We start from the raw sequence: 27,281 nt of genomic DNA, 5'->3' as shown, positions 1-27,281 counted from the left end.
GGGCTGATGGTTGCAGGTTGAAGAGAGGGGTGACTGATATTAGTATTAATTGCAATCAATGGCATTTATCTAGTGCTTTATGCTTTTCCAAAATGCCTCCACAGCTGTTCCCTCCTTTGATTCTTGCAGTATCTCTGTGAGGTACACATGGGATTGAGGGCAGTGAACCCAGGAAGGCAGGTAAGTTTCCTTCCTTCTTTGCGAGGTCTCAGAAGAAGTTTGGATCAAGTCCTCTGTGGCTGGAAGCCTGGGTTTTGGGTGGCGGGATGCCGTATAGAGAAGGGGAGCCGGAATCCCAGCCCCACCCCCTCCCCCGCAGGGCGGCTTCGGGAACCTGGTGAAGATGCCCTTGGAGGCGGTGCCCTTAGCTGGGTTGTTGCAGGGGCCCCTGAACGGGTCCTCTCACCACCTCTGTCCTTGCTCTGCTTCCATCTGTTCTCAACACAGCAGCCAAAGAGCATTTTAAATCCTATTTCAGACTGTGAAATAGTCTGCCCCCGCCCCCTACCCCACTCCCAGTAAAGGTGGAAGACCTGACAATGGCCAACAAGGCCCTGCATGCAATCCTCATGCCCCCACCCCCATCTCTGCTTGCTCACACTCCTGCCACGCTGGCGTCCTTGGTGCTTCTCGAACACAGCACACGTCATGTTACAGCCTCCGTGGCATCTGTTTTCTGTGCCTGCCACATTCTTCCCCATCTCTGCTTGGCTCACACCTCACCTTCCCAGTGGTTCGTGCCCCAGCTTCTCCAGACCCCGGCTTGCCTGCCCACTCTTTTTCCTTCCTTGTCCCTCTTGCCCTCCTCCATGAATTGCTTTTCTCTGTGACACTTAGCCTTTTAGCACAATATATGTATTAACTTCCCCACGTGGCTATAGTGAAGTGCAACAACACACAGAGATGTATTCCCTCACAGTTCTGGAGGCTAGATGTCCAAAATCAAGGTGTGGGCAGAGTTAGCTCCTTCTGGTGGTTCCGAGGGACAATCTGTCCCATGCCTCACTCTTTAGCTCCTGGGGGCTGCCATCAACTTTTGGCTTGTGGCAGCATGACTCTAGTCTCTGCATCTGTGCTCACATGGCCGTCTTCTGTGTGTGTGGGTGTCCGCATTTCCTTCTTCTCACAAGGACACCAGGCATTGGATCAGAGCTCACCCTAATAATCTCATCTTAATTCAATTGATGATATCTGCAAAGACTATTTCCAAATAAGGGCACATCCACAGGCATTTGGGGTTCAGACTTGAACATATCTTTTTGGGAGATGTAATTCAATCCCCAACAGCATAAATTTAAGTATCGTATTAAGTTTCTTGGTTATGGTCCATTTCCCTCAGCATGGTAAGCTCTGTGAAGGCTGGTGCCTTTGTTACATGGACTGGTTAGATGCTAAGATACTGAGCCAGCTTCCTTCCCTCACGATCTTCCTCCTTTAAGTATTATTTATATCCTCAAATGAAAGTCTCATAATAGTTAATTCTCAATTATCCACCCATACTTGGGAATTGGCCAAGAAAGGTAATTTCACAGTTGTTTCTAATGTATTGCCAGAAGAAACCTACTTTGACAAATTGGATATTCTATCAAAATTGCTGGCTTATATTCAAATTCCATGCACACAGAGGCTACCACAGCCCAACGAGGGCTAGGACTTGGGATAGAGTCTGAGGCATATTGTTTCTACTGAGACCCCTTCCTTCTGCAGAACTTATGGTCACCAGCCCTCCAAACGCCTGTCTTACCCTAGGTCTTATCCAAAGTTTGGTACCTTGCCCAGATGTCACAAGCCCTTCCTTAGAACCTGACAACCAGTCCAGAGAATGAGATCCCCATCATCTGAGAGCCAGAGGGACCCTGGGAATCACTCATTCATTCACTCTTTCCATAATGTATTTCTTGAGTACCTATCGAGGGTCAGGCATTATGAGTTTCCCTTTATGTCCCCTGTAAGCCCCAAAGCACCCTGCATGGGGGGTAGTAGGGTCTCTACCCTGCAGGTGAGGACACAGAGGCAGAGAGAGGTAAGGACTCACTGAGATTACTCAGCTGGTACGTAGCAGATCCAGACCCAAATCCAGGATGCTAACCCTTGAAGTTCCTTGAATAACACTGTCTTGTAACCCAGCTCCTCATCGTTCAGTTCAAAGAGGAGAGACAGATTCTATTCTGCTCTTCTTTTAAATTGTAGATCATTCTCATCCCTGTCTTGGTGACACATGAAAGAGCCTATAGATGGCTGCTGACAGGTAGTTCTTATGCCCAGCTTAGTAAGTAACTCTTTTTCATCTCATTTTCCTAAGGTCACTTTGGTGCAGGTAGAACTGGTACCATGTGCCTGTGGCTTCCATGTTTGCCTCCAGACTCCCTCTCCACCCTCCTCCTCTCTGCCTGGGGAGACCATCTCTCATAGAGTTCTGCCCAGTGGCAGCCCTGGGGAAGATGTAAGAGGGAGGAGGCCAGGGAGATCAGGGTTCTGCTGCATTTGGTTCCTGCCCTGTGAGGTGGCTGCATCCTAAAAATCACCGACCCGCTCCAGGCTGCCAAACCCTACAAGAATCTCTCCTTCCAGCTTCTGGTAAGTTCTCCTGCCCTTTGTCCCTTTGGACCTCAGGGTGGTAATAAACATACTGTTAGTATCCATGCACTAGTGTCTTAATCCTGGTGGTTTTCTTACACTCACACTTTTGCAAATATGCTTCCCTCAAATATCCAATTGTGAGGGAGCCATATCTATCCTGTTGGGAATCTGTTGTATACAAATAACTGGGCCCATAGGGTACAGAAGGTCCCTAAGGTTCAGGAAGACTAAATGTCTTCCCCCAGGTCAGATGTGGAGAAAGCAGCTGACAGGGAACTGGAATGAAGACCCTACTTTAGTGCTCTGAAGGCCAAGAGGAATGTCCAGTGGCCTGAGATAGCCTCTTGGTGGCACACCAAGCCCAGAGAGGGCTGCTGAGAGATGGTGCTTGTTATACTCCTGTATACAGTAGGTGGTCAATAAATGTTGGCTGATGACAATTTTTTTGCTCGCCTTAGTTATGATGATTACATTCTGAATAACCCCAAGTGGGTAGTCAGCCCATTTGGAATATCATTCTCATGGAAAGAAGACTGGGAAAGTCCCTAGTAGGTGTAAGTCCGAATATTGGCCTGTGGTGGGCAAGGCCCTGAGGCCCTGTGCCCTCTCGCTCCTCATCTGTAACACTGAGCCCAGGCCTCATTCTTCACTGTTGCTGTGAGAATTAATAGAGAAGATACTTGTCAGGGCTATGTTTTGGCAAGAGCCCCCCACCTCCCAGTCCCTCCACGCAGCCCTGTGTTTATTGTCACTTGTGACAATATTTCTTCAGCATTTCACTCAGCGTCCTTAAGGGGGGGGCGCATGATGAACGTGAGTAGTGGGGTGGCAAAGAATGGGCTCCTGAGGAAACACTTAGGAAACTGGGATTTCTGCCATTAAAAGAGACAGATCTTTATGGGGACCTAATTAAAGTTTTTAAAATTCAATTTGGACAGTTAGCAAGCTAGGCTCCTTTCCAGGAGAAATAAGGAGTCGGTGCAATGACCTAAGTGATCCCAGGCTGCCTGCCACCTCCAACAGCAGAGTGGCTTTATCGGCTTCTTTCGGGGACCCAGGCTCCCTGGGCACAGTCTTGGGTAAGGAAGGCGTCCTGTGGGATGATACTGAGGTCATGGTCCAGAGTGGCTGTCATGACTTCGAGGAAGTGCTTTGGGTGAGGAAAGTCATAACGTATAGTTCTAACCAAGGGAAAAGTGATTTCTCTTTTGTAGTTTAAGTCCTGACAGTTATTTTTTTCCTTTTGTGTAATGCAAGTGCCTCACTTAAGCTCTGATTGCCGAGGCAATCAAATAAACACACAAGACAAAGAGCCAGGCCACCTGCCTCCACTGAGGCTTCTTTGTTTTAGAGATCTTGGCTGATTTCAATAACTGACTATTTGGGCCCCTTGTCATTTCTCTTCCTGTGTGTTAAGTTTCCACTCTTAAGATTTAAATTCACCAAGAAAGAGTGAGATGTGAAACCCTATCCTCCACCCTTAACCCTAATAAAAGCAGAACTCCAGCCTGTGTGTGCTCTCTCTCTACCTGCAACCTGGCTGTGTGGCCCCAGGTGTACTGTGTAATTTCCAGGGCCTGTAAGTAATAAGCCTATAGTTTTTCCAAGTTTCCTAATGGTTATTGCTAAATCATAAAGGTTGGCTCAGCCTCAACATTGGTTATTGATAGGCTGAGAATGACACAAAATATCTTTCAGCTGTTGCTATGGAAGTTTATGGAGTCTAGAAGAAACAGCATACTTCCCATATTTCTGACTGTCTGTCCATCCATCCATCCATTCATCCACCTACCCCTCTGTTCATCCATCCAACATATATGGACTACTTACTCCCATCAAATACTGGAGATACAATACCAAATATAACACAATCTATACTTTGAAAGAACTCAGTCTTTATGCAAACACAGACAACTAAAACAGTGGTTGCAAACATAAGTCTCTGAATCATAAGACCTTGATTTGAGTGATTCAAATGGCCACATGATCTTAGGCAAGTTGCATCTGTCTATCAAATTCCTCCTGCATAAAATAATGCAGCTGGAGTAGAGGAATGCACTCAAAGACCTCTTCCAGTCCAGACATGCTAAGATTCTATGTCCAGGAAAATTCAGTGGAAAGCAGATCATCTCGTGAGTGTACAGGGGTCTCCTCTGTCCACCTCACCCCTCCAATGTATCTCCTTTTTTTGTTAAAGGAAATGTATCATGTTTCTCTTTTAATTTGTCCCCTGAAGGGTGAATTGCTGTCCCTCAGGCTAAAGATCAACATTCTTCATCTTGTGATCTTGCCTAACCCTTCCCCTCATTTTGCATCAAGTCTTGACTTGCTTTCTTTGCCCCTTAAACTCATCATAGCTCCTCTTACCACCATCTGGACCACTTATTTTTTCCTCCATCCTCCATCCAGGGAAGAACCTATCCTTCAGATAGCAGCCTGCTCACCATTTCTTCAGGGACACTTTCTTTTACCTCTCTGGCAAGCTCTGGCTCCTTTGTCATATATATACATAAAACTGTGTTTCTTTCCTTTAGAGCACAAACCCCATGCCTGCTTTAAGGCTTAATAAAGGGCCTCTTGGTTTAATGTTTGGCTGCCCCATCAGTCTATAGCCTCATGAGAGCAGGAACTGAGTCTAGTTTGCTCTCCATGGCATTCCCTAATACAGTGCCTAGCACAGAGGGGGCGCTCAATACCCAGTTTTCAGAATAGTAAAGAGACCATGGTTAGTGTCATAGGCTGATAAGTATGAAGTCCATCACACTTGGAAATCAGACCGGGAAATGATATCCTCATTGGGTTAGTTCACCTGCGGTGGGGGGAGGGGGATGCCTCAAAAGAAAGCCACTCATATGTTTTACACTTACTGCAGATAGGAGCAAGGTGCTCACTAAATCCCATCAAATGATTAAGGGTAGCTCTCAAACTCTCAAATATATTTCATTTTAAAGTTTATTTGAAAGAGAGAGAGAGAGGCAGAGAGAGAAGCAGAGAGAGGGAGAGAATCCCAAGCAGGCTCCATACTGCCAGCACAGAGGCCGATGTGGGGCTTGAATGCACGAAACTGTGAGATCATGTCCTGAGCTGAAACTAAGATTCAGATGCTTAACCTGCTGAGCCACCCAGGTGCCCCAAGGGTGTCTCTCAAATATTAAGGGAGGGGACTCCTCTGAACCACAATGGATGTCACAGAAACCAGCTATGAAGCCACTGCCAAATGGCAGGCAGAGGATTTGGGCAACAAGTAGGAAAGGATGTAAATAACAGAAGAGAGAGTTAGAATTTGACAAGGGGTCTCTGCCACTGGCAAAGGTCAGAGCTGTTCTCAGTCTAGAAAACTGGTTCTGTAGCTTAAAAAGCCTTAGAGGAAGAAGGGCAATTCATCATTTTTCTTGAACTTGGTTAAAACGCATTTTGAACATGATTCTGAGTAGCACAGTGGTTGAGAGCATGAGTCTGGAAGTCTAGCTGGAGTCATGGTTCTAGCAACCGGGCAAGTCACTTTGCTCAAAGCCCCAATTTCCTCATGTGAGGACAATGGTATATTTATTACTGTGTTGCTGGAAACGAGAGTGGAGTTACGTAGGTTCAGTGGTTCACTGGGTCTGGCATGTATTTGGTGCTTTGTAAATGGAAGCTGTTACCAATAAGATGGGTTAGTTCCTTTGTCATGACTCTGTGCTCACATACGGGTCCATACAGTGCTCCTGATTCTTGAGTGGTCCCATGTGCTAGGAATGGGCTCCCATGGGAACTGTTCGCCTTCATGGCCACAAACTTTGATGCCTCTCCTTCTCTGCACAGCACGCCAACTCTGTCACCTGCCACAGATGGCCCTGTTTTCAAACTGTATCCAGAATCCACTGATACCCTCTGGTTTAAGCTGCCGGCAGCTCTCACTCTGATTACAATGGCCTCTTAACAGGTCTCCCTGCATCTGTCTTTAACCCTGACATTGTTTCTTGGTACAACAGCCAGACCAAGCCTGTTAAAATCTCGACTGGATCCTGCAACTCCTCTGAAGACCTCCCATGGCCCCCACCACGTTTAGAATGAAACCTAAATCCAGACCCTGCCCTCCCAAACCTTCCGGCCCTTTCCAACCCTATTCCCTCTCCACAAACACAGGTTCCAAGACCAGTGGCCTCCGTTGCCACACGTTGGGCACATTCCTGCCTGAGGGTCAGAAACCTCTCCACCTGCCAGCCTTCACGCCAGCCTCCTCCTGGAGGGGAGATCTTTGTTCACATGTTACATGCTTAGCAAGGCCTTCCCTGACCCCTTCATTTAACACTGCAATCTCCACACAGGTCCCTTTTTCTGATAAACCATCTCCTTTACTTTCTCCATTGCACTTGTCACCATTTAATGTATTGTACATTTTACATATTTGCTGGTTGTCTGTCTTTTCCATTAAATTCCAGTATGAAGGAACTTCTGTTCTTTTTTTGTTCCCTGTTGTAGCCGCAGTGCCTAGATCCTCATAGTGGCAACATGCTGGGTGCTTAATAAGTAGGTATTGTATGAATATATGAATGAGTGAGTGAGTGGTCAGCCCCAGTTCTTGAGGTGTGGATATCTTCTGTGAACACTCAGAAACCGCACTGGATTAGATAGTGGTTGTGTCAGAATCCCTTCTTCTTTACAGGAGGGCTCTGATACTCTCAACTTCCTGAATTTTCTGGGCTGCAAAGTCAATCCCGGACCTCAGATGTCCCTCATACCAGCTCAAGCTTCACAAAGCACTGTGACACATTCTCATGATAGCAGAGAATGAGTCAGACTCTCATATGGTATAAATATTTAGCCACTTGCCTTCAGAAGGCGAATTAGTCGTCCAGGTTACCAGAGGAGCTCTTGGTTCTCTGAAGCAGAAACACTCTTTCTGGTGTGTGTAAATAGGCAAGACAAGTAAGAAGAAGCAGTCTGATGCTTACTACGTGGCCACCAAGCATTATGATGAGTGGGCAGGGAAGAAAAGTGGATAAGTATATATACATTTGTTTCTCATAGTCTTATCCTTAAGCAGAACAATGAAATCTCTTCTGGAAGACTGGCTGGCTTCATGTGGGGCTGTTCTTTCTGTTTTAGAGAATAGTGGCTTAGCTTTTCTAAGAAAACTGAAGACAGCTCTGGCGAAGGGGTGAATGGTGTTGTTGGTGGCACCCAGAAATACTCATCAAGTTTGTTCATGGTCAAAGGGTGAGTCAAAGGGTGAGTCAAAGGGTGAGTCAAATGGTGAGTTTTGGGAGATTCATGATAATGGCACCTGCTGGGGTAAGCACTTAGGCAGATGTTAAAGGAGGACATCAACCCAGGAAGGACCTGGGAATGGATATGAGCAGAAGATGGCACTAAAATTATTGGAGAATCCCAAGACATAACCACTCCTTGCTGCTTTAGTGATCATAAGTGGTCTTCAATAGTTATTCTAATCAGGGTCTACTGATAACCAGTGTTTTTTCTAAATGCTCCTCTGGGAAGCTTAGATGGGAAGGTAAGGAAACAGGGAAGGAAAATGCCTGCACTTAGGCTTGATAGTGGGAAGGGGTGGGTGCAGGCACAGGACAGTAAAACTTTGACGTTCTGGTGGCAGCCATGTGTAGGACTTGCAGGGAAGGACATTAAATTTCTACACTTTAATAGTACTTCTAATATGGATACATTACTCATGATGTTGTGGTTATATAAATTTGTTGTTGTTCATCAAAATTTTCTGCATCTTCATGTTAAGAGGACCTCAAAGCAGAAAATGGTGGTTGTCCTCAGAATAAACATATTCTCCCCAGGTGTACTGAAGCAGACTATTATCAAGGAAAGTATGTTATCAAAAATAGTCACTTGGACTCTAAGGACAGAAGCTCACTCACTCACTCACTCACTCATTTACTCATTCATTCATTCATTTATATATCCATTCATTAATTTACTCACGGCCCCCAGCAAATATGTTTTGAGTATCTACTATGTATCAAGTATATGTCTTGATGATACATAAGCCAACAAGATGAACAAGATTCCTGCCATCTTAGAGCTTGAATTATGGTGGGGGAAGACAATAAACTACTAAACAAACAAACAAAAATGGAAAAGATAACTTTTGATAGTGATGAATATTATACAGATGGTAAAGTCAATGCATGATGAAAAATTCTGGTGGTTAGTGTTTAGGCTACTTTATTTTTTTTTTAATGTTTTTATTTATTTTTGAGAGAGAGAGAGAGACAGCATGAGCAGGGGAGGGTCAGAGAGAGACACAGAATCCAAAGACAGGCTCCAGGCTCTGAGCTAGCTGTCAGCACAGAGCCTGACGCGGGGCTCGAACCCACAAACTGTGAGATCATGACCTGAGCCAAAGCCGGACAGTTAACTGACTGAGCCACCCAGGCGTCCTGTGTTTAGATAGGCAAGGACGGGATGTTGGAGCTGAGACCCGAACAATGGGGAGGCCTCAGTCACACGAAGGTCTGAGGTGATGGTTCACATGGAGCTTTAAAAAAAACACAGATGGTGGACCCTGTCTCTGCAGGTTCTAGTGTAATTGATCTGGACATGAAACCCAAGATTATTCTATTATGTACCCAGGATGGCAAACCATGTATGTACACTAGAAGAAAAATTTACTAGAGAGAAAAACATAGGCAAATGCCCTGAGGTAGGGCAAAGCTTGGAGTGTTTCCAAAGCAGAAAGAGGAGTATGGCTAGAAGGGCATGACTGAAGCAGAAAGAAGTTAAGAGAGTGAATTGGAGGAGGCAAAGATTATATTGGCCTGGGTGGGCTGGCAAGCTTGGCTTTAGAGCTGGACCCCTGAAGTACAGAGGAAAAAAAAGTTCCTGGCTACATGCAGAGGAAAGTACTGTTCTGGAGGCAGCCAGGGAGGCAGGATGGATGCTAGGGAGTGAAATGTGTCCCAGGGACACATTTCACTTCTTCAGTGTCATCAAATAGCAAACTAATCTTAACTGCAGAATTTCTCTGGCGATCAGTTGCCTGTTTTCCTGGGGTGATCAATCTATGAAAAGTTTCCAAATTGTGTTAAAACTGCCAGTTTTTCGGCAAACAGCACACAGCATACTTTCCAGGGAGAGAAGTTCAATAATTAAAATGAGTCAGCACTGAAGGACTGGAGGGCGGTTTGATCTAGTTCAGCAGCCGACATTTTCTTAGCAGAAAAATGCCGTATCCATAATACATTATTTTGTACCGAACAGAAGTCAACTAGAACAGAATTGTCTCGGGAGAGACCAACGGCAGCTTGCCAGAAAATCATTTTGAAATCAGCAACAGGAAACCCGGTCTTCAAAAGCTGAAGCTGGGGAGTGGTCTTAGGCCACTTGGGGCCACTGTCTCAGGTGCCTGCAGGTCAGAGGTGCTCCCCAGAGCTGTCCTGAATTGTCTCTCTCTGAGCACACAAACACCATCTCCAGGCTGTATGAATGCCTAGAGTTCAAAAGCCTGGCACCCATCCTCACTACCAGCAGAAAGATCTCAACGTGGGGCAGTTCTTATCCTAGGGGTCAGGTTTGCATTTGCCTGGGGTGTTATTGCAGAAGGTGGGAGGCTGGGTTGATTTTGTGTTTTTCCAAGACAAGAAGAGCTGTTAAAAGAGAAAAGAGCTTTCTCTGGATGGCATGTGTCCCTGCAAACATCTCCCCACTGAGCTCCCATGAAGAGTGAAATCTGCCAAACCTGAAAGTGACTTGGCTTGAAGTCTAAGTCCTGGTGAGAGGTGGCAAGAGTCTCCTCCCTGTGCCTGCTGCACAGTCTCTCTTCCTGGGGCTGGCTCTCCAGCTTCAAAGGAAACAGACATTGGCTCTATTCTGTCCTCCTGAAGTTCATGCAATTATGGGCCCAACTAAATTTGTGTTAGATTATGCCAAAGACCAAACAACATTTTGCTTTATTTTTTATTTTATGCTTCACTGACAATAGTCCAAGAGAGGAAGTCTTCAATTAGAGTAGCAGAAAATACTGATTAGAATCAATCAACACCTCTAGAAGTTTAAACACTTAAGTTAATTAAATGGTTCAGTAAACTTGAAGCTAAACTTGCAAACAGAAATCGCAATGTATAAAAAGGATGCTTAGATTAAAAAAAAAAACCAAGATAATTACCCAACAAGCTCAACATCAACCTCACCAAAGGCTCTGTTTGTGGAAACGATCAGGCAGTGCATTAATTTTCATCACAGCTCACACTTATGTTAACACCAGTACTAAAAAGCAAAAATTCACGATTCCTACCAATGGATGTGATGTTTCCAAAAAAACTGGTTTAGACATAGACTATTGGGAAATTGGTAATGATTGTGTGGTTTTTAAGTGGTCCTGAATATTATGAGACCACTGTTCCCTCATCTTCAATATAAATAAAACTATGCAAATGCAACTAGATCTTGCTGATTTTGTTTAAATTTAGAAGAAGGCCCAATCTGAATGTGTGACTGTGGCATGCATATTCTTTTCAAAGACCTATATTTTGTAAACTCTTCTGCTACAAAATGAAGTCAAACTAGACGTCTTTGGTTGGGTGCCCTTAGATGCAGTCTGAGATGTGAAGTCTGGCTCAAGTGAATCATTGAGGATGTCTTCTCCAGACAAGGTGGGGTGGGGGAGCAGGACAGAGCAAAAGCAAATATCTAAGTAAGGATGTTGACTCAGATGAAGACTGTTTCAGTCTGAGCCCTTAAAGAAGTACTGGAGTGTGGATTATACAACAAAATCAGTATCACCTAAGGCAAGGAGGTCAGCTCGTTATAACCTTGCCCTGTATGCATCAGTCACTGACTATGGGCTTCTGCTGGGGATGGGTGAAAGTACTGGGGTGTGGTCTCATGGGCAATAACAGAAGGCAATTTCCCAGGAAAAGAGGCAGCAGTCAGGTGTGATATGACAAAGTCACAGCACCTGGGGGGATGAACACAATGGCTACCAAATGGGATCTGGGTAGAGGATCCTCTCTACTGGACCCAGGAACTTCTACCTCATAGAAATCATTGGGTGATCTTAGGTAAGGGCAGGGCTGTAAGTTACCTTCAATGAAAAAGGTCATTATAAAGTGTGAGCTGCACCAGCTCCACATACTGTCTTGTTCACCTCCAAGCATACTTATGAGTCAGTGCATTAAATGAATAAATTGATCACTTAAGAGTATCAACTTGAGATGGAGCAGTTTTCATGCCCTTTCCAGATATTTCACAAATACCCACTGGAGATAAAATAGTAATACGCTACTTGAGGAAGATACATAGGTTGGAGCCCTAGTGTAGCTTGTCATTAGGTATGTGGCTTTAGACCTCCGTTGTCAAATCTTTAAAATAGGGACAATACAACTTCACGGGGGTTAAGATAAATAGTATAGGGAAATACTTAGCAATTTGGCTTTTTCTCACAAAATGCTGTCCTTTGGCAGAGAGGCTGAAGTGAAGGAAGAGAGACACTTAGAGCCAAAGTATTGGAAGATTTTAGTCATAAAAATTTCCTGTGTGTAGATAAAGCAACACTGGAACCATGCTGTAAGTCAACAGGCACCATGAATTGATATTGATCCACAGAACACACTTCTAGGAATGAAGCTACTACAGAGAGTGAGGTAGTCCTAGAGCAAACATCTCCTTGTTTTATTTCTCAATCTAGTTTGCAGCTCAGGCTATGAACTCTTAATTAGAGAGATTGTGATTTGTAAGTAAATGAGGAGTTTCCTATGTGTTGGCCTTTTGTGAACACTTACCACAGCACAACACTTACCACTCCTTTTCAGACTATGTGGTGTTACTTATTTTTGTGGGTTGTCAAAACAAACACTCTCTACCAACAGTCAAGAGAGCAAAGGGAAAGTTAGTGGGTTTTTCGGGATAGACCATGGTAATGGAGGCACTGGGGAAATGCCAATCCTGGTACTCTGGCATCCAGGACCTCACAATTTGAGCCAGATTCAATCTCCTGGGCATTTGAATTATAAGTGGAGTGAAATATGGATGGAAGATGACTCATTACTTGATGCAGTACTCAGAGTCAGTCTGTGACCCTTGGTGTTGATCTGATGTTTCTGACCTTCTTGTGGCCCTTGAGTCTATAATATACCTGGTATCATTTAAAGAAATAAATTTAATCCTTGAATTAGTTTGAGTGGCTTTCTGCTACTTATAACCAAGGAACATCGAGTGCCCCAGTATAGAGGACAATGGTGTTCCTAAGGAAAGAAATGTCAATATCTTTTTCTCTATCTCTCTTATTCTCTCTGCATATGTGTGTACACGTGATTGTGTCATTTTGAGAAGTGAGGTGTGATACTATATGTTACCATTCATCTCGGTCTTAAAGAGGCAAAGTCTCATGGTGGAATGAGTACAGAGTTTTGCAATAAAAGAAAACTGGCTTTGATGGCCAGTTCCACAATTTGCAATTCATGTAGCCCTGGGTAACCCTGGATTATTTACCGTTTTACCTCCTTTATCTGCAAAATGGGGACAATAATGCTATCTTATCATAGGGTGGTGTGAAAATTAAATAAGTTAATGCATATAAATGACCAAGTATTGTGATTTTTCTTAGAATAAATAATTCCCTTCCACCCTTGCAGCTCTCTGGAAGGTGGGTTGGGATCTTTATCACCATGGTTATTTTCCAATGCTGGGCTTCCTTAGGCTACTTCATAAGGCCACCCTCATGGGTGGGAGTCAGGGACTGTTTGGTTTCAAACATGGGAGATATGATTGAAAAGGTGGTATGTGCCCTTGTTAAATGATGGTGGGAGAAGCTCAGTATAGATAGAGAAGTCTACAGGTGGAAGAAAACTACAGATAGCACATTTCCATCTACATCTGGGATGAACAGTTTCAGTTAGTGGCTTGAGAAGGGCAGGGAAGAATGAGGACTCATGAGTCTGTTTCCACACTTGTGGCCGTGGCGACATAAAGTGCTTGATATTCAGAGAATGAAAAGCAGCCTAGCCGGTCAACACAATGTCCTTCCCTCAAATTCTAATTAGTTTAACAGTTCTGGTTTCTCCTAGAACAAACTATCCTAAAATTCGTATGGAACCACAAAAAAACCCCGAATAGCCAAAGTAGTATTGAAAAAGAAAAACAAAACGGGAAGCATCACAATCCCAGACTTTAGCTTCTACTACAAAGCTGTCATCATCAAGACAGTATGGTATTGGCACAAAAACAGACACATAGACCAATGGAATAGAATAGAGAACCCAGAACTGGGCACACAAATGTATGGCCAATTAATCTTTGACAAAGCAGGAAAGATTATCCAATGGAAAAAAGACAGCCTCTTTAGCAGGTGGTGCTCAGAGAACTGGACAGCAGCATGCAGAAGAATGAAACTAGACCACTCTTTTACACCATACACAAAAATAAACTCAAAATGGATGAAGAACCTTAATGTGACACAGGAAACCATCAAAATCCTAGAGGAGAAAGCAGGAAACTGCCTCCTTGACCTCAACTGCAGCAATTTCCTACTCAACACATCCCCAAAGGCAAGGGAACCAAAAACCAAAATAAACTATTGGGACCTCATCAAGATAAAAAGCTTCTGCACTGCAAAGGAAACAATAAAAAAACTAACAGGCAACTGATGGAATGGGAAAAGATAGTTGCAAATGACATATCAGATAAAGGGCCAGTATCCAAAATCTACAAGGAACTCATCAAACTCCACACCCAAAAAACGAATAATTCAGTGAAGAAATGAGCGGAATACATGAATAGATGCTTCTCCAAAGAGGACATCCAGATGGCAAACAAACACATGAAATGATGCTCAGCATCACTCATCATCAGGGAAATACAAACCAAAACCACACTGAGATACCACTCCATGCCAGTCAGAGTGGCTAAAATGAACAAATCAAGAGACTATAGATGCTGACGAAGGTGTGGAGAGACGGGCACCCTCCTACACTGTTGGGGCAATGTAAACTGGTGCAGCTGCTCTGGAAAACAGTGTGAAGATTCCTCAAAAAACTATCAGTAGAACTCCACTATGATCCAGCGATAGCACTGCTGGGGATTTACCCAAGGGATACAGGAGTGCTGATGCATAGGGGCCCATGTACCCCAATGTTTATAGCGGCACTTTCAACAATAGCCAAATCATGGAAAGAGCCTAAATGTCCATCAACTGATGAATGGATAAAGAAGATGTGGTTTATCTATACAATGGAGTACTACATGGCAATGAGAAAGAATGAAATCTGGTCATTTGTAGCAAAGTGGATGGACTTTGAGGGTGTCATGCTAAGCAAAATAAGTCAAGTAGAGAAGGACAGATACCATATGTTTTCACTCATAGGTCTAACAGGACAAACCTAACAGAGGACCAGGGGGAGGTGAAGGGGGGTAAAGAGTTAGGGAGAGGGAGGGAAGCAAATCATAAGAGACTCTTGAATACTGAAAACAAACTGAGGGCCGAAGTGGGAGAGGGAAAAAAGAAAGGGGGTGATGGTCATGGAGAAGGGCACTTGCAGAGAAGAGCACTGGGTGTTATATGGAAACCAACCTGACAATAAACTATATATAAAAAAAGAGTTCTGGTTTCTCAATAGTCATACTTCTTTTAGGGCCCACTCTTACATTATAAATGAATTGTAGGGAAACGAATGAAGTAATGGGAGGGGGGATAAAACAATTTTTTTGAGGGGGACAGTTTCCAAGTAATTATATTGAGGATTTTGTCTTTGTTGTCCTGGATCAGTAGATACTATCCATACTAATGTTAAAAGTCTACTAATTTCTTCTCCTGCTCTCCTCCTGAGGACAGTCCCCAGAGCCACCTCACTCAGGGATTCTTCCTCCAGATGCAATCCAGCAAATTCAGTTGAGTGACACATCACAGCCCCTTAGATTATTTTCAGAGAAATCTGGTTGGGTTGTTGGAAAGTTCTGGGTGTGGGAAGTGATGAATTAGGGAAATGGATTGTTATATTTTAGGGAGAAGTAATAAAAGAATGTCTAAACTGTTCAAAGTTCCCTCTTTGGCCTCAAAAAATGACATTTATTCAGAGATTTAAAAAAAAGAAAGAAGAAAGAAAATAAAAGCCAGTATGCCATCCCTTGTCTCCCTTCCCTCTTGTCCTTCCCTACTGGAGTAAGTAGCAGAGCTGCCCCCTCAGGTGATGTCAGTACTGGGGGTTAAGTACTACCTCAACACTTAACTAAATGGATAAACTTAGGGTCCTCATTTTGCCACTCTCCATATTATCTGGTAGGGGCATTATTCAAGCATATACTTGTCTCCCCCACTGAATCATAGGCCTCAGTAAATGCTGAATTGAATCCTTTCCCTTACAGACCCTTCAACCTGAGGGCCTGCTGCTGAAAAGTGGGTTTTGCATTCAACAGAGAGCCCGAGGTTCACCAGGTTCACAGGAGGACCAGCATTTGTTCATCAAGTTAAGATGATCTTAACTTGATCTTTGACTCTGAAGGCAAGGGAATCTCAAGTAGGAGATGGACATGGAGAAATAATTTATAGTATTATCTGAGAAATCTGTGAAATAGATTGTTGCTGTCTTTGGAAACTCAGTCTATGAGGTAGACTTCTGTACCTCCTTTCACACCACAACACTATAAATTGTAAATGGTGAGCATTTCCAAAATTGGTCACACCTTTTCCTTTGACCTCATTCCTATCCCTCATTCCCCCTTGAGAGTTCATTTGAGCATACGTCAGCATGTGTGCAAAACTACATTATAAAGAAGGATTTGATGACTCATAAAATCTCATACAGTACTGTTAAAGTCCAGGATAAATGGGCTTTGAATAAAATAATGTTATCAAACCTCCCACATAAATGATGCATGACATAGCCTGCAAACTAAGGTATGAAGGCATGAAAGTTTAAACTCTCAGATCACTCCCCCTCTGTTTCTTTTCAGTCGTCTTCACAAAACTTTTGCAAGAGCTACATCACTCACCATTGAACTTAGATGACATTTGAATTCAGCCTATTGCTGAAAAGTGGACTGGAAAGCTGAGCCACCGAGGATTTGAAGGCAAGGTCCTTGTTGTATTTGCCCCATTAGTCTCAGTCTCATACAGGATTGGGACCCAGGAGGTCTCAGTGTTTTCTGCATATGTCTAAAAGGGAAGGAGAGCTGGCTCTAAGAGGGGTTAAGACCTTATCAACAGATGTCTTTCGTTCAGGATTTAAGGGGTTAAGTATGCACAGATGGGCATAACCCTGAATTTTTTGGACTTTTAAATAGGCAATGAGGTGGGGTTTGAACCCAGATAGGTTGGAGTATGGTTTTGAGGTCTGAAATACAATAGGCATGTAAACTCTGAGCCCTAGTTTTCTACCACTGAAATGATGATGATGATGATGATGATGATGATGATGATAGCAGTATATCTAATAATCATCATCATTATTGCCAATTATACTTTCAATGCATTATTTCAAAGACTGAGCTAGTAATGCACCCCAAGGGGCATTATGAAATACCCTTATGCACATGAGACACCATATGCATGCTTGTTCTTGCCCTCCCCATTCTTTTCACTGATTGGGCCTGATTCCACTAGTCCCACTTTTTGCCTCAATATCAGGGTCTATTCCAACCATGAGGATGTGTGACACTTTACTCCTAATAAGTATCTTTTTAATAGGACAGAGGTGGGTGTCTCTTTAATCCAGGTCTATTGTGTATGGTTTGAAAATTAAATTGAAGAAATGACAAAGAGGGACATATTTTACAGTCCCAGTTTGTGTAAGTGACTCTACTAACCTTTAGGCTCTGGGATGGCTTCAGGGCTTCCCATCCCCTGGCTCCCTTTCCAAAATTAACAGCATGCCATGGACCTTCATTTATTCTCTTATGTGACATTCATAATAGCCGTGGGAGGAAGTTTGGACTAGACAAATTACCACTATTTTCCAAATGAGAAAATGGGATCCCAGAAAGACTTGTAATAAAAGAATCAAAGCATATTAAAGCTGGAGAGTGTCCTGGAGATCACGTGGCACAGTCCTGTTATTTTATGATTGGAAAAGGAAGCCTGGATCAGGAAGTGACATGCCTGAGGCCACACAGTGGAGCATTGGTAGAGCTGGGATTGAAACCTATTTGTCTTAATTCTTAGTTTGGTGCTTGCCTTTTTGTTACATCTCTTAAGTCTCAAATGCAGACTTTTTTTTTAATAAAAAATTTAGTGCTTAACCTCGCCCCGACTCCTTAATATTGCCATCTATGAAATATAGGCTCTTCCTGAAGTTAGTCCCCCTTCTTTTGAGACAAAGAGTGGCTAGTTGGTTGAAAAAAATATATAATTTGACTGACAATACTAACTCAGCTTTATCAATGAACCTTTCAAGATGCTATCCTTGTTTTTACTTTTAGGACAGGGTCAAATGGGGATGACGCACATCTGGGCATGTATTTATTCAAGCTACTCCAGAGCATGTCATTGGTGGCAGAACCTGAACTGTGACAGGGAAACTGGGGTTACTGTAGCTGAAAAATTAGTGCTGCATGTCAAGTCCAAAGTCTGAGGCTGGGGATAAAATTGGAGGATAGGCCATGAGGTTGATGCTGAGAGGTTCAAGAACAGGATGGATACGAAGAACAGTGGTTCAAAGCCAAGGGTGTGAATGGCCCCCACGAGCTATCAGTGCCTGGGATGTGGTGTGGGGACAAGTCTGCTGCCAGGAAATGTCTTGCAGGACTAAATATGTCCACTGAGCAATTCCATGTGTGTCATCTATGGGGAAGACATATCTTTTAGGGAATTAACTAGTCATGATCTTAAAGACTTACATATACAGAAAATTTTATACATAAACATATATATTTTTTAGGGCTATGGGAAAGTTTTTTGAAACTCAGTTCATCTTCCCTTTGATGTGAGAAAAGGAGATTCAGACTGAAATCTTTTTTCAACTACTTGCCATTCATACGGGGTGCTTGCTGACCCTTTTATCTTTACTGAAATCAGAATCCTTTATGTCTGATGAGTGTGCTCGTGCAATGCTATTTGGGCTTCAGTGTGAGGCTGTTTCCCTCCTCTGTCCCTTCCCCCCCCTCACATTTCTGAGTACAGAAAGAAAGTCTGGCACTCATTAGCTGGTTACTGCCGTGGCCAGCCAGCCAGTGTTTGCTGGGTGCCCATGGGGTGCATTGCCTCACCCTGGGCACCTGTGTGAGCAGCCGATGGCCCTGACATCCATCCTCTGCCTTGAATCCCGGCTCCCAATAGTGCATGGGTCTGGCGCTCAGTGGAAGCAGACAGATAGGCCTGGTGAATAGTAATCAGGAGCATGAGGTGGCCTGGGAGTGTGGACTTTTGAGGGGGCTAGTGAGGAACAAGGTCTCCGTGGTTAGGTTCAAAAGTGTGAGTGATTTTGCAAACGGCCATTCTAAACGAAAGAAAGTGCACCTTACATGGCTGTCCTTAGAAAGTAGCAGGGACACCCCCTCACACCATTCTGTAATTAATACACTATGAAAGAATATGGTCACAATGAAGGACAGAATAAGGTCACAATGAAGACACAATAGAGAGACGTGTTGAGATGATCCGGGCCTGCCTGCTTATTTTCTACGTAAGGAAACTATTTTCCATTTACATGCACAAATACTGGGAATGCGTTTTTTTTTTCCCTTCTTTCCAGTAAACACTGGCCATTTTCAACAAAGTATAGGACAAGCTAAGATCCTCATCCTTGGAGCGAGGTAAAAGAGGCCCCACTGCTTCTGAATAAAACGCTGTCTCTGCCTTGGCCTAATGAAATTTCACTCACCTTGAACTTGGGGAATCAAACATGGCTTAATTTGGGGGATGGAGCATTGTGGGCAATTTTCCCCTTCTTTTATTTATTTTGTTTTCTCAGAACATGACCATGATCACTGCGTAATCCAGAAAAACAATCACCTGCTCTCTCAAGGAATGGGTTTGCAACTGAAGATACAATGTAAGAGAATATTTCCCTTCCTGATTTCAGAATGAAAGTAAACTGTGCCTATCCCTGAGGACTTGGGGTAAATTCCATCTCCTCCATGAAAGTCCTCTCTTAAATATCTCTGTGTCTCCCCTGGTGGGAGCCCCGTGGTCATTCAGTGAATACTTGCTGAAGATAATAGGGAGTAATAACAATGATGACACTTTGCACTACTAAGTGTCTACCAGGAGCCAGCACTGGTGAGAACTGCTCTGTGGTTATCATCTCTGGTCCTCGTGACACGCCTGCAAGGAAGGAGTGATATCCCGTTTCACAAATGGTCAGGCTGAGACTCAAAGAGAGCCACCCCCATGTGGCCTTATGAAGGCCACACCATTTGTAAGTGGCAGGACTGGAACTTGATTCCAGCTTTGCTGGACTCCCAAGGCCCTTTCCTGGCAGGAGACCTTAGTGGCATCCTTGTGGGACCAAAAGACGTGTTCAGGTGGCCGACCAGTGTGCCCCTCTCTGTTCCTATGTGGACAGGACGAAGATTCATAACCATGCCAGACTCCTTTGAAAACAGCTTCTGAATAACCCACGTGAGAAAGGCCCAGTAAATCAGCCTAGTTTCTGGGGGCTTCCCATTGCTCTAGCTTGAACTTTAATAGAATGCACATCTTCTCCCCTTTCAGTTTCACGAAATGTCAAGGTTTCATTAGCGCAAGCGATGCTTTTCAGGGAGGGAGTGTGCACTGCTGCCCGCATACCAACAAGAGAGCGAAGTGCTTTTCTGGTAACCATCTCCATATCCAGGCCAGGAGTGCAGCCCTCCTGGGGGTCTGCACACATCCTAGCAAGTGGGAGCAGGTGCATAGGAGGTACCCCACCACCACTTGCTGGCTGATAGGGGAAGGATGATTTTTGGTTTTTCTCTCCTTCTCCAGAATCAAAGAGGGTATGTTTGCTCATTAACAGGATTCCTTTTCTCTTTATTCATCCTGCATATCCGTCCCTTGGGCTTGAGTAGAAGGCAGATGCTGGTGGCCAGTCTTTGCTCCTGTATTCATTCATTCATTCATTCATTCATTCATTCTAGAATGCCTCTGCCTTGTTGGAGATAGAGATTATGATAAAGACAAGGACCTTGAACAATCTTGGGGATGGAGAGGCTTTCTAGCTGTAAAAGAATGTGATATGCTGCAGGGATGCATTTGCACATTCTGTGGGAGCCCCAAGGAGTAGAAGTAGTGATGTAGCATGGCTGGGGGCACAGAGAAGTCTTCAGAAATGAGGTGCACCCCTAACAGGATCTTGAAGGAGAAGTGGGATGTGGCAGGCAGACAAGCAGGGCAGGAGGGCCGAATGTCCTGGCCAGAGGAACTGTCTGTGTGAAGGCCTGGAGATATAAATGAACATGTTGTTTTTGGAGGAGTAACTGGATATCTACTCTTCTGTTCTCTGTTTGTGTGAATTATGATGTGTCCTTAAGGTCTACCATGGTCTCATTTATGTCAGAGGCTGACCTTGACTGCCCCAGCTTTCTTTTAAAATAATTTTTATGGAATTACTTGTCTACACCTAACTGCCAAGTGTCTTATGTTGTTATGTAGCTTCCAATTCATGTCTTTTTCCTGACTACACTGGTAGCTCTTGCAAAGCACGTAGCATATCCTGTATCTATTCTGTTCCCCTTCTAGGATGGGCATGGCACAGAGCACTTAGAAATATTTAATATGCACTTTGAATGACCCAGAAAAAGACTTAGAGATTTTCCAGAGATCTGCCCTCACTGGATGGAGGACAGGCTCAAGAAGATAAAGTAAATTGCCCCCATTTATGAAGCCATTTGGTGGGATGAGAACCCAGGACTTCTCATGCATCAGCTGCTTCCCTATTTGTTGAGTAGACGGGTGGGTGGATGGATGCATGGGTACCTTAGTGTGTCATGAACATTCGCTGCAGCCTTGCCTCAGTGCTGCCCACTCTTCAGCCATTTGCTAGGCCCTTCATTCTTCTCCCTGATGCTCCCATGCTACCTGTGGGGAGGAGTGTCTTCAAAAGCTGAGACTCTTCACTTGTGGACTACCGTCTACCAGAGCCTTCTAATGACCCCTCTCGTTAGGGCATTTAGGGGGTGGAGGAGGGAAAAGGACACAATCATCTGCTTTCATTTTCAATTCTTCAGAAAGAAAGGTCTTCACCCTGCCTTTGGCAAGTATTTTCAGAATAATAATCAGTTATGGAGTAAGAGGGGTGTCCCACACATTCTTAATCAACCCAGATTAATAAGATGTCACCAAGGAGATGATTTTTTCTTTTGTTCTTTCTTTTTTTTTTTAACTTTTAAAAAAGTTTCTCTTGTCTCAGAGCCTTTGAGTTGGAAAATCTTCATGAACAGAGTTAACTGCAGGTCCTTGATGCCCAGTAGTGGCTTGATCACATACAGTGGCTCCTAGTGGTCCTGAGCTAAGCTGTTTTTTTCTGCATCTATGCCCCAGGGATGTAGTCTTTAGATGGGGATATCTTCCCCCCCCCCCATTAAAAAATAAAAATGGGGTAATAATAATATTGTCTTATATTTCTAAAGAGCTACTTGCAAAGCACTTTAATTGCTCCATATATATTTTTAAGCTTTCATTACTGAGCTGAGTGTCCATCTTATTGATTTCTTGAGCTCCTATTACTATTCTTTAAATATTTTTCTTATTTTAGAGAGAGAGAGCACATACGCAAGTGGGGGAGAGAGGAAGAGGGAGAGGGAGAGAGAGAGAGTGAGAGAGAGAGAGAGAGAGAGAGAGAGAGAGAGAGAGAGAGAGAGAGAATCTCAAGCAAGCTCTATGCTCAGTGTGGAGCCTGACATGGGGCTCGAACCCACAACTCTGGGATCATGACCTGATCTGAAATCAAGAGTTGGATGCTCCACTGACTGAGCCACCCTGGTGCCCCTCCCATTACTGTTCTAACCACCAGGGAGGCAGCACTGAGAAAGAAGATAAACAATGTCCCTGATGATGTCTGACATTACAGAGCTTGCTTCCCTGCCCACATCTGCAAACTTTTTATTTTTAAATTAGTTTATATTTACATAAAAGCTGTAAAATTGGTACAGGGAATTCATGTATACCTTTCATCCACTTTCTCTTAATGTTCCATAACCATGAGACTTTGATCAAAACGCAGACATTAACACTGGCACAGCACTCTTAAGTAGTCTGGGGACTGTATTCCGATTCCCTCAGTTTTTCCACCACTGACCTTTTTTCTGTCGCAAGACAACCTCAGATCCTGCTCCCCTCTGATCTCTGATACTTCTTCAGTCTTTTGTTTTTCATGATCTAAATATTTTTGAAGGACGCTTATCAGATATTTCACAGAAAATCCCTCCGTTTGGGTTTGTCTGATGTTCTCTCATGATTATGCCGCGATCATGGGGTTTGGGATGCGTCTCACAAAGGTAAAGTGTCCTCGTCACATTCCAGGCTGATGTCCAAACAGCATCCCTGGTGATGTGAGCCTTCACCACTTGGTTCCAGGTTCTCCTCCGTAAAGCTGATGTTTCCCCCTTTCCATTCTCTTTCTTTGGAAAGCAAGGCAGTAAGTCCTGCCTACACTCAAGAGGGGAGGGATTAGTGGAGATTGCCTTTTACAGAAGGAGCACAGAAGATATACAAATAAATTGATAAATGAGGGAAATAGCAAGTGATAAATTCTGCACTGGGAATCAAAACAGGGTGATGTGACTGAGTGACCACCTAGTTAGAGACAACAGTGGCTAAGATCTGGGTAACAAGGAGTCAGACATGAAAAGGCCAGGGAGAAGAACGTTCTCAGGAAAGGGAATGGCTTCTAATGCAGGAACAAGCTTGGTGTCACCAGACCGTGTCACTCTGTTCCAGTGACTCCCTTCTCACCCAGAGGGAATGCCCAAGTCCTCACCTTGGCCCACAACACTTGCAGGATCTGCCTTCCCCCACCCCACCTCTCTGACCTCACATCCCTTCAGCTCCACCTCACTGGCTGCCTCCCTGTTTCCTGAATGCACCAGGCACAATCGATACTCAGGCCTTGGTGCTGACTGCTCCCTATGGGGAAATTCTCTCCTGCCATCTATGGTCACAGTCAGTTCCCTCACCTTTAAGATTGTGCTCAAATGTCATCTTTTCGCAGTGATGCCCACATCAACCTTCTTATTAAAATAGCAGCATGTACCCACTGCTGGTACCTCTGAGCTGCTTAACCTGTTCTCTTTTTGTGCTTCACCTTTACCTTGTAACACTCACACATGCACACACACCCCAGACCCAGGAAGTGAGCAGGTAACTCCATCACTAGGAACACCAGCACCGGGTTAGAAGGAAGTCCCTTGTATATCATCACGTTATGGGCACTTTCTTTAGCTAAAGAGGCCTGTGGACAAGCCAATAGGCCTGCATGACTCTTTAATTTCCACACCCTTAGTACATTTTCCCTGACAGTTACCACTGCCAAGTTTATCAGCAATGAACCTCCTCTCTCCTTGCTTTAGTCACTGCCTATGGTTCAGGCAATAGTGAATTCTGTCATTCCCTCTTCATTTGCTGGTGACTGAAGAGGCATCTGCTTCATGTTCTCCAGCCTATGTATGAATAAGCTATTTTGAGGAGAAACTGACATTTTGAGTGGAAGTTTTTAGTATTTCTGAAAGAAGTGAAATCCAGGATTTCTTAAGCTTCCTTTAATGGTCATCTCTTCAGTCTATCTCTTGCCCACTCAGCAAATATCCAACTGCTGAAGCCCTCTCTGGAGGCATTTCAGTGGGGTAGACAAGCTTGGCCTGTTAGCAGCCATGCAGTGACGGCAGAGAAGGGAAAGACTGGGAAAGCAGGCTAGGAACTGCAGCTGGCATGTGTTCTTCTGAATCATACCATGTCTGCTAAATCTCACAATCCTCATTTTCTCTAATGATGGGGATACTGAGGTGACAGTAATTTTAAGAAAACATGAAGGGTAAGCCAACCCACATGGTCAGATAAGAGGAAGTAAGTCTTCTTTTTTAAAAAAATTAAAATAAATTTTTAAATGTTTTTTTTAAATTTATTTTTGAGAGAAAGAGAGAGAGAGTGCGAGCAGGGTTGGGTCAGAGAGAGGGGGAGATACAGGATCTGAAGCAGGCTCCAGGCTCCAAGCTGTCAGCACAGAGCCCGACGCTGGGCTCGAGCCCACGAACTGTGAGATCATGACCTGTTTATTTACTTTTGAGAGAGAGAGAGAGAGAGGAGAGAGAGAGAGAGAGAGAGAGAGAGAGAACACAAGTGGGGAAGGGGCAGAGAGAAAGGGAGACACACAGAATCCGAAGCAGGCTCCAGACTCTGAGCTGTCAGCAGAGAGCCCGATGCAGGGCTTGAACTCATGAGCTGTGAGATCATGACCTGAGCTACAGTCAGACACTTAACTGACTGAGCCACCCATGTGCGCCGAAAGTAAGTCTTGAATAGACTTCTCTCTCGAATGACCAACAAATCAGAACAAAAGATGTATCAGTGAGGTGTAAGTTGGTGCCATTATTATTCCCATTTTACATATGAGGAAACTGAGGCAGAGACTGGTAAATAACTTGCCAAGGGCTAGCACCAGCAGTGGAGTCAAGAGTCAAGTCCAAGCAATCTGCATGTGCTCAGAACCCTACGCCCCCACCTTTCCTCTCTTCCCACTGCAAGCAGTGTCATCTCTTAGTGCAGAACTCAGCAAGGAAGACTGTAAACATCTCCTTACTAGAACGGAAACTCCCTGAGGATATGGATTGTTCATTATTCATATTTGAATTCAACAGCTGGCAAAATTTTTCACACAGTGAAAACTCAAATATGTGTCTATGAGGAATAAATGCAACTTATAATACAGAGTTTTTGGAGTTTTTCATTCTTCTGAATTAGTCATTCTTGTGTCTCCTTGATGAGGAAGTTATTAAACACACCAATCAGACTTTGTCAAACGCTGTGATGCAAGAATATTTTCTTCTTTGTTGGATTCTCTTTCTGAACTCATTGGCTATTATTGCCTGGTAGGAGTGTTTTGTAAATCTGGCCAGAAAAGCAACAGGGACTTGAGCTGGGTTAAGGGATTAACATGGATTTGCAGTGAAGCAAATCATAGTACAGCCAGGGAAGTAGTTTGTTTTGCAAATTTAACTCTGATCCCCAGCTCTTAACTCAAGCAACCATTTTTTATTTTTTCTGTTGAAAAAGAAATTGAATATATGCCAGTAAGAAAAAAAATGCACCTTTGATACTAAAGGTCCACTGTAAATGAACGTCTCTTTTAATTAAAATGAGCACCAAAATTAAATAATATAACCTACAACATTGCGTAAGCTATGCTTCTGCCTAAGAAAGCTATGCATTTCTCACCCATTGGCATTTCCAGAACACTAATAATGAGAAACCTATCCCAATGGGGATATTCTGGACTTCAAAATTCAAAAGGCTTTTTGAAGAGCATTCTGTATCCAGGACTCTCAAGAAATTAAGTCAATACAATGGACAGAATAGTTCTTTGGGTTGTTGCAGTGCCTTGGAAGGGACAGAGATTAGATACACTTGTCGTAAGCTAATCACAGGTGCCCAGATAAGATGGTCCCTGACTGAGGCTGGGCATCAGGGAGCTAGGATGATTGGCCCCACTGGATGCCTCACTCAACAGGCTTAATACCAAGAAAGTGAAAGTGGTTCCAAGTCAGTGAGTTATTGTGAACAATGTAAACAATTCTTTCTTTTCTTGCTCTGAGTTCTGAAAACGGACAGACAAGAGGGGAGCACATGTGTAAAGTCCTTATTTTAACTATTCTGTTCCAATGTTAGACCACATCCCTTCCAAGCTGCATATATTTACCCAAGACATCTCATCAGCCCATTATGGGAGAAGACAATAGATAGGGAGGGAAGGGGCTGGGAACATTCTTGATACACATTCCCTTTTTTTTTTTTAATCCAAACCACAACCCTCTGAGGCTGATATCATGATCACCGCTTTTCTCATTTTGGAGGAACCAGAATCTTTTTGAAGGGCACACGGTAAGTGGCAGAGCTGGCGTTTAAATGTGTGTTTGCTTGACGTCAACACCTGGGAAACTTATTTGATTTATGTATTGGCAGAAAGGGAGGAGAGTGAGAGCAATGCCCGCAGTCAGGAAGGTGAGTGACACGGTTGTGATGTACCATAGACGTCCCTGTGCTGAGTCAGATTGTTGTTGACACTGACGAGATGCTAAATTCTTTGAGAACACATTATGGGATGGTTACAGTTATTCTTTCTATTAACAGGTGGTATTTTTATTTGTCTGGGATGCTCTTAGCCTATTTCAGCCACATTCATACTTCTCTTTCAAGATCGTGCTCATGTCTGAAAGCCCCTAGATTTGTATCCAATGTGACATGTGGTTTTCATTGGGCTGAGCAGAGGGGAAAAAAATGATGTTCCCTATCACAGTTGACATTTTTGCGGGTGTCTACATGGCTTATGGTGACTGCCTTCTCCGTGTAATTGCTCTCCCTCCCATAGGGGCAGGTCTCCCAAGACCTGTTTAGCTACATGACCTCACCCCACATGCATAGCTGGTTTGCTCAGAGAGGACATCAGATATAAGTTGGACAAATCAAACCTCTTCTTTGGAGAGTATGGAATTGGGATGAAAAGCCAGTGAGGTCAGGAGAGTCTTGATCCAAGGGGGCATAAACTTGGGAGCTTAACGGGGGTCATGTGTGTGCTTCACGTGCACAGAGAATCAGAAAAAAGGCCAGCTTATGGAGAGTATGAGAATAAAGC

The 27,281-nt window shown here is 43.8% G+C and overlaps 1 protein-coding gene and 1 long non-coding RNA gene across 5 annotated transcripts in view; one reads left to right on the top strand and one right to left on the bottom strand.

Annotated features, from left to right (window-relative positions):
• The window catches only part of CA10 (carbonic anhydrase 10), a 484,381-nt gene that overhangs the window by 61,527 nt on the left and 395,573 nt on the right, over positions 1-27,281 (bottom strand). The window lies entirely within an intron of this gene.
• On the top strand, positions 2,430-16,575 carry LOC115282633. The gene is made up of 3 exons (XR_003904712.1): positions 2,430-2,577; positions 7,672-7,794; positions 16,477-16,575. It is a non-coding gene; the product is annotated as an uncharacterized LOC115282633 (long non-coding RNA).

Source organism: Suricata suricatta, chromosome 17, assembly GCF_006229205.1.
Source record: "Suricata suricatta isolate VVHF042 chromosome 17, meerkat_22Aug2017_6uvM2_HiC, whole genome shotgun sequence".
NCBI classification, from domain to species: Eukaryota; Metazoa; Chordata; class Mammalia; order Carnivora; family Herpestidae; genus Suricata; species Suricata suricatta.
This window is presented reverse-complemented; position numbering and strand designations above follow the sequence as displayed.